A 20,535-nucleotide genomic window follows, 5' to 3' on the forward strand; every position below is an offset into this window, starting at 1 on the left:
TGACTTAAACACACAATGTTTTCTGAGCTGCTTCTGTTATGGAAGTTAAAAGAAAAGTTTTCTCCCCTTAGACTGCATGTCTGGCGTGAAGTGTGGTGGGCTGGACTATGTCCATGTAGCTGACATTTTTATGGGAAAAAAGCAAAGTTTTTTTCAGGTGCACTTTGTCTCTAAAAATGTCGGGGGGGTTGGGGAGCCTCCTGTTCACACCATCGGTGCGTTTTCGCATCTTCCATCAGGTGGTGCTGTCTCCATAACTATTAGGATGCAAATACCTTCTGTCTTTTTCCGATTCGATTATTTTTCCAAGCCTAATGCGTTTATTCAGCAGGCTTTTGTTAAACATCCCCAAAAATTACTGTGCAAGAAGTTGGCTGAGTTTTTTTTTAATTTTATTTATTTTTCTTATGTGATAGTTGGGATCAGGAGTAGGAAAGACATGTGTCAAGACAAAATGGTATTCAATTCCCAGCCAACTTGCACAGCTGCTGCTGTTTCTTTGCATAATCCATAACATATAAAATTAAGAATACTACAAAGCAACAGCAGAATGCTGATGGCTTCTTCTTGGAATACGTAGTTTCATATTGGAGGAGCTGGTTAACACTTATTTCTTTATGTAATTTCTGTATTGCTCTACTTATAACTCTTCTCCTTGGCAATTACTTTCAGTTGCCTGCAGTCTCCGTATTTATTTATAATTGGAGATATGCTTTTGGGGTTCTAGACTTTTTTTTTTGTTAGCTTTAGGGTCAGCTAGTAATTTAATTCCTCTACTTTCCCATAGAAGAGATGGAAGTAACACCAGGTAATTCTAGGAATTGCCAGTTCTTTGAGGATTTCAGAAATTAAGGAACTTTGCTTGTGGGGAAGTTTTGTTTCCTTTAAAGCATGTGTTTGACTTTTATCCCACCAAATATGTGGAGTGTTCTTGCAGTTGCTGTGCACTTTGCTATGGTCTTTTTCGTGTGCATTTTTAGCAGAACCGAGTGGAGAATAAAGAGATTAAAGTTACTTGCAGCTGTGAAAAAGTATTTAGGGGGAAAGTAGGACAGTGGGTTTACATTGGGACCGCTCACCTGAACACTAGATTGCCTTGACACTTGTTTTTCTTCTGATGTCAGTGTTTGCTTTATTTTTTTTTCCCTCTAGTGCTCCTTGTTTTGCTATGGCAGAGCTCCCAAATGTTTCTATGTGTAGCTGGCTGCTTTCAAAGACTGCTGCTACATCATAAAAGTTAAGACAACCGATATTTTTTTACTCATGGTTTGTCCAGGGAAGATGAAATGAGGGGAGGGGGCAAGGAAGGAAATGCAAGGAATATTTTTGGGAAGATTGATTAATTTACTAGGAGTTAATTTACTCACAGATTTTGCTGTCAGTAAATTGGCAATGAAAAACGGATCTTTGAGCAAGCTACTCTGTGTGGCAATTGTTAACAATGCAGCCATTTAACTCAATAATCACTTTTCACTCCCTTTGGGGAGCTGTTAGCTCTACAATTCAACTTTATTTTTCATTCCTAGCTGGCTTGTTTTCTAATACATAAACAATTAATATTAAAAAGGTGATGTTGTAAAACTGCCTGTGGTGACAAAAGGTCACTCTGTGTATAAAGGCATTTGTGAATGAGTGATAATCCTTCTCTTTTACAAATGCAGAGCCCTTTTTTACCATCCAGCCTTTTCAAAAGTCCCTCAGCTCTGCTTTTCTTGTTTAATTGTACTGTTTTAGTCTGTTATGCTTTACGTGCAGCCCACGTGCTCTAGTTTTCATTAATATTATGGGAATGATTTGGGACACTTACTGTAGAATATTATATTTTTTTAGAAGGCACTGTCATCTGTTACCATGGAAACCTGAATACTGGTAAAGATGTAGGTCTGAGGTTCTGAGCCTCGAAAGATATGGACAAGGGTTGTTTCTTATAGGAACAATTACTTTTGTATATAAAACCCAGTTAAGTGGAGAGAAGAAAGGGAAATAAATTGATCTGTTCAGCATTGCACTGGCAATCCTTCTTTAGAGTAAGATTCAGCGTAGAAGGATCAGTGTGTTCAATTCTTTCTCTGTATGTGTATAGGGTTTTTAAAGCTTGTTATTTATCACAATAGTTGTTTTATGTTTCTGGTAATTTTCACTGTAATTTTATAAATGAGGTAAACAAATGTGTATTGGCAGGTATTGTTCTTTGCTTGAATGGAAAGTGCTGAATGTAGAATGGAGAGGTGTGCAGTGTTAGCACTGGAGCTTAAATATTTTGGTAATGAGCAAATCTGCGACTAACGTGGCCCTAATAAAAAAAAAGAGGCAATGTCATTGGAAATCCACCTACCAAAATCTGATAGAGGTATGTATGGGTTTGCTCACTAATGTAAGTAATAAGAGCAGTAATGCTTATCTGTTTTGCCATAGAAATACTGAAGCCTAGTTAACATTCATAAAAACTCTTCTGATGTTTGGGTGACGAGCAGCAGGGGTGCGTGTGTGTATTGCTATATAAAGCATATGTCCTTTAGAGAGAGATTTCTTAATTTTTTATGGAAACTGCTTCAGTCTGTTTCCTCGGTGTCTTGTAATGCATAGATAAAATATGCAATGAAGCTTTGAAAATGTGCTTGTAGGTGCATTCATTGATGAGGCTTTCCTTGCAGGTATTTTGAACAGTGGCAGCATATAGAGGTCACCTGTTGTTACAAACTGACCCAAGCTGTAGTCCAGGTTTCCTGCTGTGATGCAAGAAACCTCCTGTGCCTCCCACTGCCTTGGTACCAGAGGGCTCCACTGCCACAAAGAACGGCTTGTGTGTTGACATTTCTTGGCTGTGTGTTCTCATTCTTGAGAAGAATATGGTATACTCAGCCTTTATGGTATTTCTTGAACATCTTATGGAGCAGTATTATTTTACTCATTTAAGCCAACAGTCGCTTTTTCTGGTACCACTTGTGTTTCCTAGTTCTCTAATTTTTTCTCTGATGGCGCTCTCCAAGTTTGTGCTAGCTAGCACTACTTAGTATCATCTAAATGCAATGATATATGCTTTTTTGGGGAAGTCCTTGCCCATCTCATGACCTGTTGCCTTCCTGGCCCTATGTTGCCTCTTTCCAACGCTGCTTGCCTCCTACCGCCCTGCTCTTTCCAGGCAAACCCAGATGAAAAAAGCAATCCTACACACCCCAAAGCAGACACATAATAAAGGTGAATATTGTTGATGGCATCGGTAAGGGCTTCTTACAGCCTGGCCTTGTCTTACTGTACACTTGTAATTAGGTAACAAGCAATTGCTTCTAGCGTTTGTTACTGCAAGCTCCTAAAGATCATATATCTTCATGGTAGAGGTGACAATTACTATATGTCTTAATCAGACTATACATCATGTAATTGGACCCACTTGTTTTTTCTAATATCAGATAAATACATCTCATCTATCATACCACAGTTCAGAGATGTCAGGTGCTTTGCAAGCTGGGTGGCAGGGCATTGCATGTTCCGGAAGAAAATGCTGATAAGTCAGTTAAGGACAAAAAAGGACTTTCTCCAAAGATGACTGACTTGTAAGTGTTGTTTAATGCCACAGTTAAAGGTGATGTGATTCTGGGAAATGGAAGCATATCCACCTGTGAACCAAGACCTGGTAAATGGGACAAGAAACACCAGGAACAGGGAACCTACTTAGTGCTTGATCTCCTCTGGGTTTCTTGTTTTCTTTTAACTACTGCTTGTAAATCAATCCCAGGCCAGCTGCTTGATTTCTTCTTCTTTTCTCCAGCTAAATCTCTGGGACTGCAGGCTTGGGGATTCGAGCTAACCTGATGAGTCTTGCTGTGGTTTGAATTGGTGCAGCTCATGTAGTTCAAGAATGATTGAGGTGCTTATGAATTTTGAAAGGATGGGACCTGGCTTTTATTGCTTGATATTTTTGAGTTCATCTTGCAGAAAGGCTGTGGCGTTTGACAGCTGATGATGTTGTGTGGGCACAGATCAGTGCTGCAGCCTGAGCAACCTGCAGTTATGCAAACCTCTTTACTCAGCTCTGCTGTTTCCTTTGTACTGGAAATGCTCAAAGTATCCCGTATCTCATAGTTTTTTAGCTGAAATGTCTTCTGATCTGACGTAACAGAGGAAATGGCTATTACCACATTATTATTTTTTTTTTCACCTACATCCTTATCAATCTCAGCTTTGTTCCTGGGTAGTGACTATGTTAAATCACTGGGAAGCAGCTCTTGGCTGCTAATTGAGCTGTACGTTGAGCAAAGGGGGACTGTTTCACTACTTGCCCTCTGCAATGTTGTAAAGAACAACAATATCAAGAGTATTACAACTTAATCCAGAGTTGATCCATTTCTGTGTTGGGGATCAATCCTTCTCTCTTTGAATTGAGGGAAATATCATTATCTGCTGGAGCAGGAGTAGGGCTTCGAGCTGTACTGGGGGATGATATTCTTGAGGTGGTGTGCTTTTGACCTCAGCACTACTGAATTTGTTGCTGTTACTGGAACAGCCTTAATCTGCGTGTGCGTCAACCTTCATTCCCTTAGTATCTACTCAAAGGTGTCAGCCCCTCAGTAACAGTGTGTGTGTGTGTGTGGGAAGCCCTCAACAGGCAAATACAATTGCATGCAGTGTGCTTTCAGGTTTTTTTTTTTTTAATGAAAAGGAGCGGGGTTGAGAATGGTATTGGTGCTATGTGGTTTTCTTTATTTAAGACGATAATGAAGATTCGTAGAACTATTGCTTGGCAGAAAGCATGTGTGGTTGTGACCACCTGGTGGGCATGAAGATGAAGCGGCTGAGGAAGAAGGGAATTAAAGCATTTTGACTGCTATATAGATGGGTCGGTCTTCCTGTAGAAATACACTTACTGGAAATTGCAGCAGCATTTGCTGGATAAGCAGAAGAGCACTTCTGTCAGCAAGATGGGAAGCTGCTGCGCTTGATGGTTCATTTCTCCAGAATAGGTATTTTCTGTCAGTGTATACCCATTTATCTGCTGGCAGTCCAAATTTTATTCTCCATTTCTAGGTGTGAATTCAGTGCTTTAATAGAAACGGTTGTTGATGACACTGTAAAGTGTAACGTATTTCCACCACAATCAGTTCTCATGGAAATATTTCATGTTTAGATATTTTGAGGTGTGTGGCTGAAAGAGGTATATAAAACAAACAAAAAAGCCCTGAACAAAACCCCAAACCCACAAAACTAAGCCCAAGAGGCTGTGAATACATAATTCCGTATTTGACTGCATTGGGTTGGCGTCAAGGATTTTTACTACCTTGTTCTCTGTCTTTGTTCCGAAGAACTGAAAGGCCCCAATATAAGGATTCACAAGCTGTATCTAGTGTTTTCTGTGCAAGCCTACACGTTTGCAAGAGGTGTGTATACCTGCGCTTGTGTTCTAGCAGGTGACCTGCTTGCTCTAGGCTTTAGCTTGCGTGTGCTTGTAAGCTGGCTGAGCAGAAGAGCATGTTACCTCCCTTCTTGTTTTGGACTTGATACTGTTACAAACTGACAATTGCCTATTAAGTCCTCTCTCCTAGTGAGCATCTTTAATAGAGTGTCCCTTTTTTCCTCTTTATTTATTAAACCTGATGTGATTGCTTTATTGTATAGTAACTTTGAAACATCTGAAGAGTCAACTGTGTTAAACGCTTCAGAGGCACAAATGACTCATTCTCGTACCCTGAAGAACATTTTCATCTTGCAGTTGTACAAGAGAGAAACAATAGAAGAAACGGGAGCAGCGTCACAGCCAAGCAGCAAGGGTGGCAGCTGACAAGATGCTGGCGTGTTTGGGTGGGGGGGTTAGTTATGGAGAAGGGGATGGGAAGGCAAGTATGATGAGATGATAGGAGTAGGAAGAGGAAAGGAGCAAGTATGAAAAGAAACATGAAAGGTAAGAGGAGCTTGACAAGCTGGAAACAGTGAGGAAGCAGACATAAAATAAAGCTCAGAAACTGGCTGCTGCTCCTGATGCTTGCTTGCAGGCTGGGAGGATGGCTGGCACTGCCAGCATCTCCATCTCCTGTCCTGTGAGTTAACTGTCAGTAAAAGCTATTGCTAGGTAGCTCGTTGCTGGAGATTTTGGTCCTTAGCCGAAAACATGGGCTGCAGCACCTTGTTATTGTCCTCCTTTAATTCTACAGTGACGTTTTCTCAGAGTGGTTGAACATATCTCTTCACAAACCAGATGGGTATGACTATTTCAATTTTGCGAACAGCCCTTTCTAGGTTTGCTTAGAAAAGCATGAGAGACTTCTATGTTAAATTTGCTGGTCACTAATATTTTAAGAGCCTAAAACTTAGTAGAAGCAGTTTTCCCACCTGTTGTTCTAGCTCAACGGGTATTTCAGAGATCTGTTCCCATGTTTGTACTAGAGTTCCACACTGTTTTTTTCAGTAATGAAAAAGAATAAGCATGCAAAAGGAAAAGACTCCGATACGTTTGCCTTCTGAAAGACCCTGCTCTCCATCCCAGAGTGGCTCATCAGGATGGCAGCTATGTCTGGGTCCCTTAGAGCATCGCTGGGGCTGGTTCAGAGCCTGTGTTAGGCAGCCCAGATGTGATGCACAGTTGTGTGCAGTGGCCAAACAGAATTAAAAGTCAAGCAGTCATTATGTCTGTCAGCAAGCTAAAGCAAATTGCTCATCTTTGCTTCTTCAAGAAAAAAATTGACCTTCGATGTCTGTTTGAGGCAGACCTCTTCTTGTTGCACTGTTGGCTCTGGCTCAACATGACTTAACCTGATAAATTTGACTTTCAGATTGTGGCTTCCAGCTCCCTGCTCCTGTGGTCTGGCTGTTCCTTGCCAGCACTGACTCATTGCCTCTAGGGCAAGTGGATCTCTGAGGCACGCTGAAGAGGCTGGGATGGCTGGCTTGCTGGCCACCGATCCAGACAGTTCTTTTATGTCACTCCTGCATGCAAACACGTGCATATAGTTACTGCCAGGGATGCTGCTGCTGACAGTTTGGATGCTGCTGAGTTGAATTGGATCTGTTATTTAATTTCTTGCGGGCGCAGGGGATGAAAAAACCCCCACCCCACCAGCTTTCACTAAGTCTAGGATCTGTTGAAAAGTTTCCACAAATGCGATCTAAAAATTGATTTGTAGGAAAACAGCTGTTCTAAAGCAAGCAGTTCCCCTGCAGTTCTTGAGATTCAAACAATTCCAGCATGAACTGGGGGGGGGGGGGGGGGGGGAAACCCCCATCACTGTATAATCTAGTACAAAATAATAGGTTTCAATAAAGTCTTGTAGCGGAGGCTTAGGTGTACTTTTTAAAGGGATTTCTACTATGAAAATGATGGTCAAAACACTGCTCCAGCTTCCTGAATAAATTATTTTTGTTAGCAATAAGGTCTCCTAGACAAACAGTAAAAATAGATTTTTATGATTAAAAAATGGGAGCCATGGTGTATGTGCTAACAGATATCAGCGCATGGTAGCAATAATCAGAGAAGTGGAAAGCTTGGATATAAACACGCTGTCTCTGTTGGCACAGGGATAACCCTGGAGACTGCCAAGGCCAGAGCCTGCAAAAATAAGAAAGTATAGTTGTCCTTAAATGAACCTACCAAGCAAAAATAACCCTTTTAAAGTAAACTTGCAACTTTGCATCTCTTATTATAAAGCTTTTCCATGTGCCAAAGTTTTTAATGTTCTATAATGTGCTTGTTAACACTTCTGTACGTGTTTAGTGTAAAGAATTAGCATATGGAGTATAGCTGTGTTGGACATCTGTTTTGCTTTTGCACTTTGATGCTTTTCTAGCAATAACACAAAATTATTTCTCAAAATGGCTGAGAAGTAATGTTTTGGAACAAAGTCTTGGTGGTGTTTGAAGGTTACTTGGCAGCTGTCTAAATTAAATCACTCCTGGTTATTTTTTGTGTGGGTTTAGTTGTGTGGTTGTTGTGGTTTTTTGTGTGTTGGTTTGTTTTTTTTTTTTAATGTAAAGGGGCTTTCTTGTCCTAACAGTGGTTCCTATGCCCTTGTTGGTATAAAGAGCTCTCAAGGCAAGAAAGCAGAAGAGTGTTATTTCCTTCCACCTTCCCCAAAAGCTCTCTGCTGATGAGCTTTTATTGCTAACAGAATGTGAAAAAAAATGAGAAAGGTTCATGGAAAGTGGTGCGAAATTTCCTTGGTGTAAATCCCTGCGGTTACTGACTTCAGGGCGACTTGCAGACGTTGGAAACCAGCACATGCAGGAAGCAACAGAAGCATTATCGATACGGGAGATGGGTCTGGGGTGCATTCTGCTCGCCAAGTGTAATTTGTGTCAAAATTTCTAAGGTAGTATAGAATGAGTGCTTGGTTTATATACTGTACATAACAATTTATCCATAACGTGCTTCCTCATAGTATAGGGGGTGGCAGAAAGATGACTCTGCAGGATCTGACTTCAGATACAATTTTCATTGAAGCTTGGGAGAAACTTAGTAGTTGTTCCTTTGTAAGTTTGTCTTGGTGCAGGTGAACTTTAAAGAATTGCAAATTGGAGAGATAATGTCAGAGTTAAGAATCGCAGGCAGAAATTTAGCCCCAGTCTTGGGAAGTATTGCCATATAGTTCCAGAGTAAATGTATACAAAGTTATTTTGAGTGGATGGGAGAAATTGGAGTGATTAATGTTGAGATTTTGAGAGGACTGACAATTGACAGCATATTTGCATGCAGCTAAATATGAAATTGAAAAGAAGCAAGTACAGTGAAGGCAGAATATGCCACCTGCTGTTTATGTAGTTTATAAAAAACTATATGTCTAGGTTGTGTTTTTTTTTTGTCTGGAATATTCCTCTCAGCCCTGAACATCATCTTACTCCTGAGAGTGACAAATTAAAGTATTGAGAATATCTACAGGTGACAGCAGTTTCTTCACTTTTGAACAAAGATTTACAATCTTTAAACACATTTGGCTTCTGCACCTGTAACAGAATGGAGCTGTGAAAGGAGGAGCACCTCAGGAGGAGGGGGGGGGGAAAGAAGGGAGACATACTTAATGTGAGCTAAGGATAGTACAATGAGGTTAAAAAAGAGAATAATTTACTTTGAGCATTAGGAAAATCTTATTGCAGATCCATGAGGTTATAGAGTTGTGTCCCAAAGGGAATGGTGGAAACTCTCTTGATGGAGTCATTTAGATGGGACAAAATAATTGGCTAATCTGTAGAGGGGAAAGTAGTACTGCACTGCAGGAAAAAACAAATGGAATAATCCACTGCCGGCTTTTTTTCTCTAACTTTTTAACTTTCTTATAATGCTGTTGAAGAGGGGAAAAGAGGAGGAGGTAGAGTGAGAAAAACAAGAGGATGCTGGGAAAGCTTAGCTTGGATATTAGGAAAAAATCCTTCACAGCAAGGGTGGCCAAGCACTGGCACAGGCTGCCCAGGGAGGTGGCGGAGTCACCATCCCTGGAGGTGTAGATGTGGCACTTGGGGACATGGGCTTGGCAGTGCTGGGGTAATGGATCTCTGACCTTAGAGTTCTTTTCCAACCTAAACAATTCTGTGATTCAGTATATAACAAGTGTAAGTGATGTTAATAAATACTAATGCTTCTCAGCGGTGTTCTTGATTCATCTAATTACCTGTTAAACAGCAGCAGTGTTATGGTGAGGCCAGGGCTGTGTGATTGCCTTATGTCCCCCTCCAAATCTGTATTCAGACTTGATCTAACTGGGGGCAAGTAGGAAGTGCAGTATTTAAAAAGAAAAAAACCAAAACAAACCTCACTATAAAACCCTGAAACAAAACAAAACAAACAACCAAACACCCAACTGTAAGTGCCACGTTTGATTTGTAGGCACTAAAGCAGCACAGAATATGGGAGAGAGGAGTAATGTTAAACAAGTGATGTCTTATTTCTGCATCAAAGTTCCCAAATGATTCTGGGCGAGTTGTTGAAGCCAAGTTTTGGCAGGTGAGCACTACAGTTACCCTGGGGGGACTGAGCTGAGGCCAAAGGGCTGAAAAGGGCTTTTGGAACTCACATCTGCAGCTTACGTTGGTGCTGCTGTGTTTCAATGTGGGATTGATGCAGATTCCTGAGGACCCTGAAAATCCCTGGGGGCTTCAAATGGGGAACATGGAGTTAACATGGGTGTCTTCCTTTAATCTGCTTTCGAGTCCCTAATACGGGAAGGTTTGAATGCAGTGCTCGGGGTGGTGTGTGCATCTGTGAATGTTTGTGAAGGAACAGAAATTCTACAGCTGTGGAGAAATCTGAGAGGAAATTAATAATTCTCTCTGTGGAGATCAGTTTGCATAGCACGCAGTTAATAATGCATGGGGGCATGGAGCTAACAATAAGAATAAAACAAAATATTGAATAGCTGCTCATTCAGTAAGTACCATCCATCTCTTGCATAGAACAACAAAAGATCCTGTGGCAGAAAAGAGAACGTGATCAGGTAATATTTTTGTAAAGTCAAATCTAGAAGAGGATTGATAGAGGGTTTTGTGGACAACTTTCTGCTAGGGTCATTAATAGCCTTCAGAAAGCTTGACATGTACTGATGCTAACAATACTACTTTTTCTGTAGTCTCCCTTTGTGATAGGGAAGCCCATCACCAGTAAGAGCTGGGCAGTAGTTTGGGGGCTTCTCTTTTTGACTGCCTCAGTGTCCTAGAGGGGGCTTCTGCTGCTTTGCAGTCATGAGCTGGTCTGTGTGTAACTGTGCAATGTGTAATACCCTGCCTTTTCTCTTTTCCTTTTTTTTTTTTTGTTTGTTTTGTTTTGGTACAGTCTCACCCAGAATTGATCAAGTAAGCATACAAGCAAAAGTTTGGATCCTTGGGCAGTGAGCTGCGCAAACAACTCCTCTGTTGGGTGATTGTGGAGGGTTGTGAGGAATTGTGTCGTGGCTTAGGCTTGACCTGCAAGCAGACAGTTGGACTATAATGAATTGGATTTTGAGGTTTTATGATTGTTTATAAATGTTTACTACCTGATGCTTTATGGTGCACTTCTACTTGTTTGAATGAAAATCAGCACCATGCATGCAATTAAGGTCATCCTGTGCTTTGTTTGCTTTAACTGAAGTAGGAGACAGCTGGGTGGGGAAACCAGTACTGTTGCAATTAAATTGAATAATGATTTGAATCCCATTAAAGAAAAAAGGAGGTGAGAAAATAGACTTATTTATCAGTCAACTTGAAGGAATTCATGTCTTCTGAAAACTAACCTCAATTCTATTCTTTTGTTACTGTTTTTGGTATTTACATTATTGTAGTGTTAAAGAGAACAAATAATGAGTTTCTTCCAAACTTTCTCCTCCTCCGTTATACCCTCAGGCTTCCAATTAATTTTCCTTACTCTGTTCTTTCCTTTTACAAGCTGTATATAGTGGCTGTTTGTTCCTCTTCTGGCTAGTGTCTCCTGTACTGCTCACCGGTGGGGTTAGGTGGTGTTCTAGGAATTTATTGTGGTGCAACAGGGTGTGTGCTCACAATGTATGCTTAATAAATATACAGATTGGCTCTTGTTCTGAGGCTTTAAAGGTGAATGGATTTATTTAGGAATCCTCTCCTCTTCACTGCAACAACCCTGCTAAGACGAGTAAAAATAGTAAGAAAAATTAATCGATTAAAAATGTTTTAGCAGAGCTTTTCCCAAGAGAAATTTTCTTACAGTCTTCTGTCTTAAAAGTTAAATGTCACATGTGTTTGATAGAGGGAAGACAGCACTGTGGTGACTTTATGCCATGCTCTCGGTGTGAGGAGGGAAGCCCTAGCAAAGGGCATCTTCTAGTGGTGTTGGGATCTTCTGGTGTCACTGAGCTGCTGTCAGCTCTTGGGTTTTGTTTTCCCAAGGCTGGTTCTTAAGCTCATCCCAATCAGGCATGAGTGCATCACCGGCCTGCCAGCTACTGCTGCATGTTAAAGTATCTTCTGCAGAGAACACACCCCCATTGGTGTATTGGAATATCTAAAAATATCAGAGATAACGTGGCCAGCAGGGCCAGGGCAGTGCCCATCCCCTGTGCTCGGCACTGGTGAGGCTGCACTGTGAACCCTGTGTGCAGGATCGGGCCCCTTAAGAGAGGGCAGACACTGAGGGGCTGGAGCATGTCCAGAGCTGGGCAAAGGGGCTGGGGCACAAGGCTGATGGGGGGTGGCTGGGGGAGCTGGGGGTGGGGTTGGAGAGGAGACTCGGCGGGACCTTATTGCTCCCTGCAACCACCTGAAAGGGGCTGTGGGCAGGGGGTCTGTCTCCAGTCCCAGGTAACGAGTGACAAGATGAGAGGACACGGCCTCAAGTTGCTCCAGAGGAGGCTTAGATAGGGAGAAGTTTCACCAAAAGGGTGGCCAAGCACTGGCACGGGCTGCCCAGGGAGGTGGTGGAGTCCCCACCCCTGGAGGTGTTTAAAGCACGCACCGATGCGGTGCCTGGGGACATGGGTCAGCGGTGGGCTTGGCAGTGCTGGGCTAACGGCTGGACTTGATGATCTCAAGGGTCTTTTCCAACCTGAATGATTCTATGATTCTGTGTTCTGGAATAAGCTTGTAACAGGTCACAAAAACTTGGGAGAAGCATGGTGGGATTAATAATTATTTTTTACTGTCACAGGTTTCAATTCTGCTGGCATCTAATTCACACAGGAGGGAAAGGTGGTAGTTTTTTAGAATCTGTCCATGTCAGAACGGTGACTTAATTGTTCACAAATAGATGGCTCTTAACAGTTTTTCTTTTATGGGAACTCAGGACAAAGTAGAAGCCTGGAAACTGAAACTGCAGGTTTTTGATAGTTGGTGTCCACAGAACACAGTAAGGAATGGCACAAGGTAATGGGAGCACAAATCACATCTTCAAGATGATACTTATGTAGGGCTTGACCTTGACTGTTTCTGCTCCCTTCCTTCCACTTTAATGTTTTTAAAAGAAAGTAAATACAGTTGTGGAATTATTTGTTGTATTGAATACTGTTCCCCCGGATACCTCTTCTCAGATAATTTTGATTCCAAAGATATTAAAGAGGAGGAGAATGTTTATGTTGCCATTTTATAGCAAGACGAATGGAGTACAAGAACATTATCTCTAATATACATATAATTCCCCAAGGAAAAGGATTTAAAGAAAATGTATTCTAAGATGAACACGAATCAAGGTCTTTCCCTCCCCCAGTCCTTTGTGATACCTCACTGTTAATTCTTCTGGAAGTCAGTACGTGGCAGCCCTCTGCACTCTCTGCTACTGGTTTTCCAGGAGAATCGAAAGCTCTGACTCACCATCCTTGTGTTTTGTTATCTCCACAGGTGAAAATGAAACCTTGCCATTTTTAGCTATCTTCAGCTTTCCTTGCTGACAAAGCAGCTTATTGAATATTGTACTGAAATTGTACAAATTGTATTAGAAGCGTGCTCCCTGCATAGCACATCTTACACGTGCAGGAGTTTCTGCATTGTGGGACACTCGGGCAGTGACTGGATGGATATTTTGTAGTGTGCTGCTTGGATCAGGGAGCTGGAGGCTCAATCTTCTGTTCCAAGCTCTGTCTCTGTCTTGTTTTACGACCCTGGGCAAGTTAATTTTTCCATGTCTCTATTAAGTCTACTGTAAATAGCATATGTGTTTCTTTTCTATCTACCAGGAGTCTGGGGAAACTTAATTAACACGTGAGATCTTGAAGTATTTCACCTGATGAAGGGCAGTATGAGTGCAGCGTGTTTTCAGGCCGGCATCCCTTTCACTCCCAGTGTTATCAAACAGTACCTTCTCTGGAAGGTTTGATAAGATCTTGACTGTCATCCACGAACATGCTTTGAATGAAATCACTAGAGCTACTTATTTTTTACCTTCCAAAATTCTTTTATGAACACGGAGTGGTGTGCAGGTAGTCCTTACAGGAAGTGATACCAGTCCTCTACTAACCAGTTGAAATGAGAACTGGTGGTCCCACTGCTGTCTGGAAAGAAAAAACACATTTAAAAACAAAAAATCTGTCAGAACTTGTATACTGGGCCTTATGTCTTCCAGAATTTGTTCTAGAGTGTGGCAGTTCTCTACCTTAAACTCTTTTGCCTTTTGTGCCTGAGGTCAGGGTTAGAAGTGAAGCGGTACTTTCTTTGTAGAGACCTGTGTGGGAGATAGGTCAGATTTTATGGTTTAACTTGGGATTGTTGGGAGAGGATGGTTATCATTATCTGGGGAGCTCTGTTAGGTTGTGCGTGGCCCCTTTAACAAAAGGAATTGAAGAGGTTTACTGGAGGGTATGGATGTCTCGCTCCCCTAGAATGAGTTTTGTGCTTCCTCAGGGAAAAGCCAAGTCCCCTCACCCAAGTGCATGCCCATGTCTATGCTCATGCTGCTTTTCTCCTTCCAGGGAGTCAGACTCGTGTTGTAAATGGCCTTGTATATCAGGGTAGTGCCTGAAATGAATGGTGGAGCACAGTCGTGTTGCTTCAAGGCAGGTGCTTGAGGATGTCTCCATCGTAAGTGGATTCTGGAACCTGGCTTTTCAGAAGGGGCTGTGGCAGCTGACAGATGTGTTGAGGCAGGGCAGACATTGATTTTCACGCAGCTGACAAATATTTTTTTAATCAGTGTTTTTTTAAAAGACTGATAGTAAATACACAAATGCTGGGAAGTGAAAGAGGTTTTGTTTTTCATTTGAGAGGTCGTTAGGAATGGATTTTGAGATGAGACCATCTTTTTTCATTTGTGACTGATTTAAGTCTGTGTTGTAGTAAAGGGAAAGTTTAATACGTTTCTTTTGGACATTGGGGGCACTTGTAATGGACCCAGGTCATTCTTTCAATTTTGTCATGTAGTGACACATTTGTGAGTGGTGAAGCACAAAGGTATTCAGATATGCTGTTGGTTTTTCCTCCTCAGTAAACAAAGCATTTAATCTGACTTCTGGACCTCTCTCTCCACCTCCCTCCCCACCCCCCGACCCCAAATCAGCAATTTGTGGTTCCTCATGCCTTTATCATGTGTGTTTTATGTGAACAGTGCAGATAACCTCCAGTTTAAAATCTTTTAAATTCCACCCTCCTTGATCTGTAGTTGCTCAAGTCTATGTAGAGACCTGTGCAATTTATGTTCAATGGCACTGGTACTGGAACTGCATTGTGAACGGGACGTCTGGAGATGGTCTGGTCTGACCCCCTGCTTGGCACAGGATCACCACCTCCAGCAGGTTGCTCAGAGCCGAGTCCAGATGGGTTTTGACTAAGGCTGTGGGTCTCCATCTTTAGACAGTCTGGGCAACCTGCTCCAGTGCTTGACCACCTTCATGGTGGAACAGCATTTTATTTTCGTATTTAAATGGATTTTCTTGTATTTCAAGTCATTCCCTTTGCCTCCTGTCCTTTCACTGGGTGCCACTGAGAGGAGTCTGGGTCAGTCTTCTTTAGTCCTTCCCATCAGGTATTTATAGACACTGAAAGATCCACAGGAGCCTTCTCAAGGCTGAGCTATCCCAGCTCCTCATGTGTCGGATGCTCCAGTCCCTTAATAATCTTCATGGCCCTTTGCTGGGTACATCTGGTACTTTGCACCAGTACATCTGTGTCTGTCCTGTAACACTTGCATCTGCGTGTGCACACGCACAGGTGCATGTTTTAGCCCTCAGCACAGATCAATGCAACTAATGCAAAACCTGTTTGGATTTACGCCTTTTGTCTGTCTGTGTCTTTTAACGCATATGTTTTAGGATTTCTTTTGGAGATAGCTGGATGCATAGGGCAGGATTTCCCAGGTGGTTTGTGTTTGATCAAATTTCAGTGTGTGCTTCATCAAATACTTGGCTTTGCTGAATAAATTGGTATGTTATGTTAGCTCATCCTGATTTCACTGTCACAGTGCTGTCCACTAGGTACAGAAAGGTAATAATCAGCGTGTCGGTGCCGCTGTATTTTCATTTAAGGGAAAACATACTAATTTTTTTCAGACAAATATACAAGAGGGGAGAGATCTGTTGGCGAAATACTAATTTATCTAGAATGCTTTTGCTAGAAGCTGTGACTTATTAAAAGACTATTTAGTTCTTTTGGAGACCTGGAAAGGCTTCTAGTGCTTGGACCTCCTTAGGGGATGGAGGTATCCCTGCTGTCCAGCTGGCTTGGCTTTGCAGAACTAAACTTAGAGTGTGTTGGAATTCTGTAAATTGAAAAAAAAACCCCAAAGTTAATTTATTCTCTCTTATGGTATGTTGAATGAGTTGGGCTTGTTCCTGGTTTAACTTATTCACTAAACCCTTTTACCGCGAGTGGTGGTACAAAGTGTAGTGTTGCATATTTGATATCTCCAAAATCCTTTTTCTGCCAACACTGTATTTTAAACTTATTTTTGCATTTGTTCACATCTTAAAATAGCATAGCAGTCTTTGTAGGAAAAAGAGGAGGGCTTTTTCATTGATGGATTTAAACTTGACTAAAGAAAACTCTGTGGAAGTAGATTTTTGCTTTGTACTGTGCATATGGGCTACCTGCTCAAGCCCCGTCTCGGTGTAACTCAGCCTGCAGTGGTTCACTCCGGCATGTTTGTGCATGGCTCCAGTGGCACTTGTGGTTCCCGTTACAGGATTGATAGTGCTGCTGCTCTGCCCGATCTCATTAAATTTAATGATTTGCAAAATATGGCTCTGACTACCTGCTTGCAGTAGTCTGTAAACTGCAAGCACTACAAGTAGTCTTGGAAACACATTTAATAGTATTTTAAATGCATGTATTAAGCATGTAATAGAAAGCCCCTCAGGGCAGGGCAAACCTCTGCTCCCAGCTCTCGCTGCTTTAGAGAGGAAAGACACAGGTGTTTATGTAGACTGGTATGTGTAACACAAGATTAATAGTGCGACTTCATTTTTAAAAATTTTTTTCTCTTTTTTTTTTTTTTTTTTTTCCACCCCTGAGTCTGAATGAACTCCTGGTTGAGGGTTATTCTTCTCTGGATCAGCTGATTGCCAAGGTTGTATGGGCTCTCTGGCTGTGGGGAGGCTTTGGTTACTATCTGAGTGCTCACAAGGTCACCACCAGAGCAGAGTCAACTTCAGTGGTGCCTTTGGCAGGTGTGAGTCTTCCTAAGTGATGGATGTTCCCTGGTAATATTGTCCCATTTTTTAATCAAAACTGGAGAACTCCACACCGTCAGTCCCAACCCTGGGGACTTCCTACCACCCTGGCAGAGAAGGGAACAAACCTCCCATGTCAGTGTGATCCTGGCTAGTGTCAGGGTCTGTAAATGTGCCTACACCTTGCTCCTTCCTCGTGGCCCACCACACACCTATCTCGGGAAGCAGGTAGCCCATCCATATAGGACTACTGGCGCAGGCAGCACGCCTCGTGCCTGAAGCCTGGGTGGCTTTTATAGCACCGATCTTTGGCAGGGTGATAGCTGAACATGCTTGTGCTTGACCCTGATGGCATGGTGGAGGGCAGGGTGTTCAGCTGGCCGTCGGCACCAGAGAGCTGGCTGTGTTGCAAAATCCAGAGCTGGGCAGCCTGCTAACATACATGTAGCACTTCAGACATGACTCGTGGATGGAGTGACCCGTCTTTGGTTCGGGCTGTAGGCTGAGTGAGTTTCCTTTTGTGTAAGAAAAACCTGCAAATGTGTCGTAATGTTTTCCTCGCATTAAATTACTGGTGATATTGGCTATTAGTCTTGTTCGAGGAGTGATGAAAGGGAAGGAGAGCAGCAAAGAAGTACACATTGTAAAGTGCGAGGGAACATGAGAAGCTCAGGAGGAGGAAGGAGCGAGCAAAGTGAGTGGCGGGAGAGAAACAGGCTGTGCTGAGCTCGGGCGCTGTGCAAGGGGGTGTAAAAAAGGGGCCACGTGCCTCCTTCAAAGCATCCTCTGCTTCCTTCCTCAAAGACCTTGTTACCAGCTGGAGGAAGGTGAGGATTTCTTAATCCCTAAGAAACCATGGGAGGACCTGGGCTGCCGTTGGTCTGCCTGGTGACTTGCTGTTCCTCAGATGATTTAAGCCTTCTGCCTGCAAAGACTTACACTGCAAGAAGCAATTTTTTCCAGACTTGAAAGAATATTCCTTTCCTCCGTGGCAGCTGGGAGGGGAAGCAAAGGTAGTGCTGAGTAGGTCTCTTTTCTGAATGCGTGTTGGAAGCTGCCCTGGTTCTGTACCTTCCGTTCTGAGCACGGCCCGAGACTGAATTACCTTGTAAAGCCACTTCAGGGAGCCCTTAAATCTGATGGTTGTAAGGGGAAGGAAGCAGAAGGAAAACTTGGGGGGTTGTAAAAATGACAGGAGTGGGATACAAATGAGAGGAAAACAGAGTGTGGGGGATGTTTTGGGCTAGCCAAGAACTCGTAATTTTTATTCCTGCCTCTTCTGTGATTCTGGGTGTTCTGAGTTATTTGAAGTGAGCCCAGTTCCCTTGGCCTCTATTCATGGGGCAAGTGCTCCAGTCCTGACCATCCTGAGGGCCCTCTGCTGGGCTCGTTTCCCCCGGTCCTCTGGTCCATCCCTGTAACCTCCGACCTAGTTAGGATGGGTCCTTGTCAGGATGGTGAATCTGCTGGCTTCTCTTGCCTGCTCTGTCAGATGGATGCAGGCTCTTGCTCATGTTCCTCAGCCCTTGGAGGGTCTTGGGGCATAAGAGCCAAAGCTATGCCTGGGACATCAGCCGTGCAGCTGTGTTATATGCAACCTCAGCCATGCAACTATTTCTGTCCAGTGAGATGATGGAATCTCATTCTGACAGTATTCTTGAAAGCTAGCGCTTAAAAGGAGCTGTAATTACAAAAGGCTGTAATTTGTTTTCTCCTGAGTTGGTGTTTCGGGGTTCTAATTGCAAACCCCCTTAAAATGCTTTTATTTTTTGTCTTTTTAATAAGGAATCTGGAGGTGCATTGCCTTGTTTAATGCCTCTATTGTAATTTCCCACTACTGAATTTTTAACTAAGTATATTTTAAAAATGACTGTTAAATAAGCACATTCTTCTTTTTTTTCTTGTCTGCTTTGAAGAATCTGAACAGCTGACCAGGAGCTCTTGGTCAGAACTGTATTTGCTTAGACACGTGGTTATAGGGTTGATAAAGTTAATAAACTAATAACTTTTTGGAGGGTCTGGGAAGATGGGAAAAACTGATAGTTTTCACTGTGTACTTGGAGCATTGCTTGATTTTCTTGTTGGAAACTTTTTTCATATTATAGGATGTTGAAATTGAAATTGAGTTTGTTTTACTGATGAGAAAAAATCTTGATCAATCCTCAATAAATATTTCTTGAAGAGCTTAGTGGAAACTTTTTGCTTTAATTCAGAACAAAATGTTACTCTGCGCTGAACAATTAAAATCTATTGATTTTTAACTTGGAAGTGTTAAAGTAAGGAAACAGGTGTTAAAGTAAGGAAATTAATGTCGGCTTCTAAATTGCTTTCTCTTAGTGCTGTTTTGCCATACAGATAAAGCCTTGCATATACAGCTAACTACTTTTTTCTTTTTTTTTCTTTTTTTTTTTTTTTTTGTCCCCCAGCACCTTCCTCCTAATCTCAAAATGTCTGTGCTTACAGCACCTTCCTCCTAATCTCAAAATGTCTGTGCTTAGCTGTAGATATGCAGGGACTTCATGTCAGAGTTACTGATGGGTGTCTGTTTGCATATGCAGAAATATTTCTGAATTTTATAGTAAGAGAAGTGCTTTTGTGAAGGTCTGCTGGCTTTGGGAATCTGATAAACTTTGAAAGTCGGTTTTGTCGTGTTTCTCTGCTACATATGCATCCTGTCCCTGCCATGTGTATTTTCTACTGTGGTGAAAAGTACAAAGTTGTAAACTTTTTCCTAAATCAGAGGTTGTGTCAAATGATGCTCTTGGGGTTTCTCTCTGAATTAAAGGATATTAATCTGTACAAAACCTCTCCACACAAGTTAGTGATCCCTGCTGAGCGAACCAAGCTGGGAACAAACCCCTGTTCCCATGCAGCCATGTGGTCTATGCAAATATGTGTTTTTACTATCTGAAAATAAGAAACTATGTGAGCAAGTTTTTGGGTTTGGGGTTGATTTTCATGTTTCCCCCCCTGTTTTTAGGGTTTGAAACTTAAAATAATGTAGCTGTTGGTAGTTCAAACAGTCTGCACTCTTGTATTTTTACTCTTAACACTGCAGGGTTTTCTGTATCTTCATTTCGCAACTGGAAAGGTTCCAAGGTGTGTGTATATACATTTGTACACATAGCCCAATGCAGAAGAGGGGACAGACGCTTCTGGAGAGGTCTTGAAAAGAGTTCTGTTAATTCTAAAGAAGCTGGAAAGTTGATTAGCAATCTCGTAAGTAAATGCTGTGACTTTGTTTTGAATTGCTTTGCTATTAATTATTAAAGGTTAAGTACAGTGCTAAAAAAGAGTCTGTGGAAAGATTGTAGTTTGGATATGTGGGCCAAAGTGTCTTTTCAGGTAATTTCCAGTAAATCATGGTAATTTCCAGTAAAGCAAGAAGGATGCTAAGAAAAGGCTTTGGGGCGGAAGAGTTGGTAAATTAATTTTTAGATACTTTCCCCCCCCCCCCCCAAAATAATCTGTGTTTCTGATCTTTCTTGCTTTCATCGATGCTGCTCACAGATAAAACATA

The 20,535-nt window shown here is 42.0% G+C and overlaps 1 protein-coding gene across 2 annotated transcripts in view; it reads left to right on the plus strand.

Annotated features, from left to right (window-relative positions):
* The window catches only part of PTPRT (protein tyrosine phosphatase receptor type T), a 453,418-nt gene that overhangs the window by 2,178 nt on the left and 430,705 nt on the right, over positions 1-20,535 (plus strand). The window lies entirely within an intron of this gene.

This window comes from Falco cherrug, chromosome 10, assembly GCF_023634085.1.
Source record: "Falco cherrug isolate bFalChe1 chromosome 10, bFalChe1.pri, whole genome shotgun sequence".
NCBI classification, from domain to species: Eukaryota; Metazoa; Chordata; class Aves; order Falconiformes; family Falconidae; genus Falco; species Falco cherrug.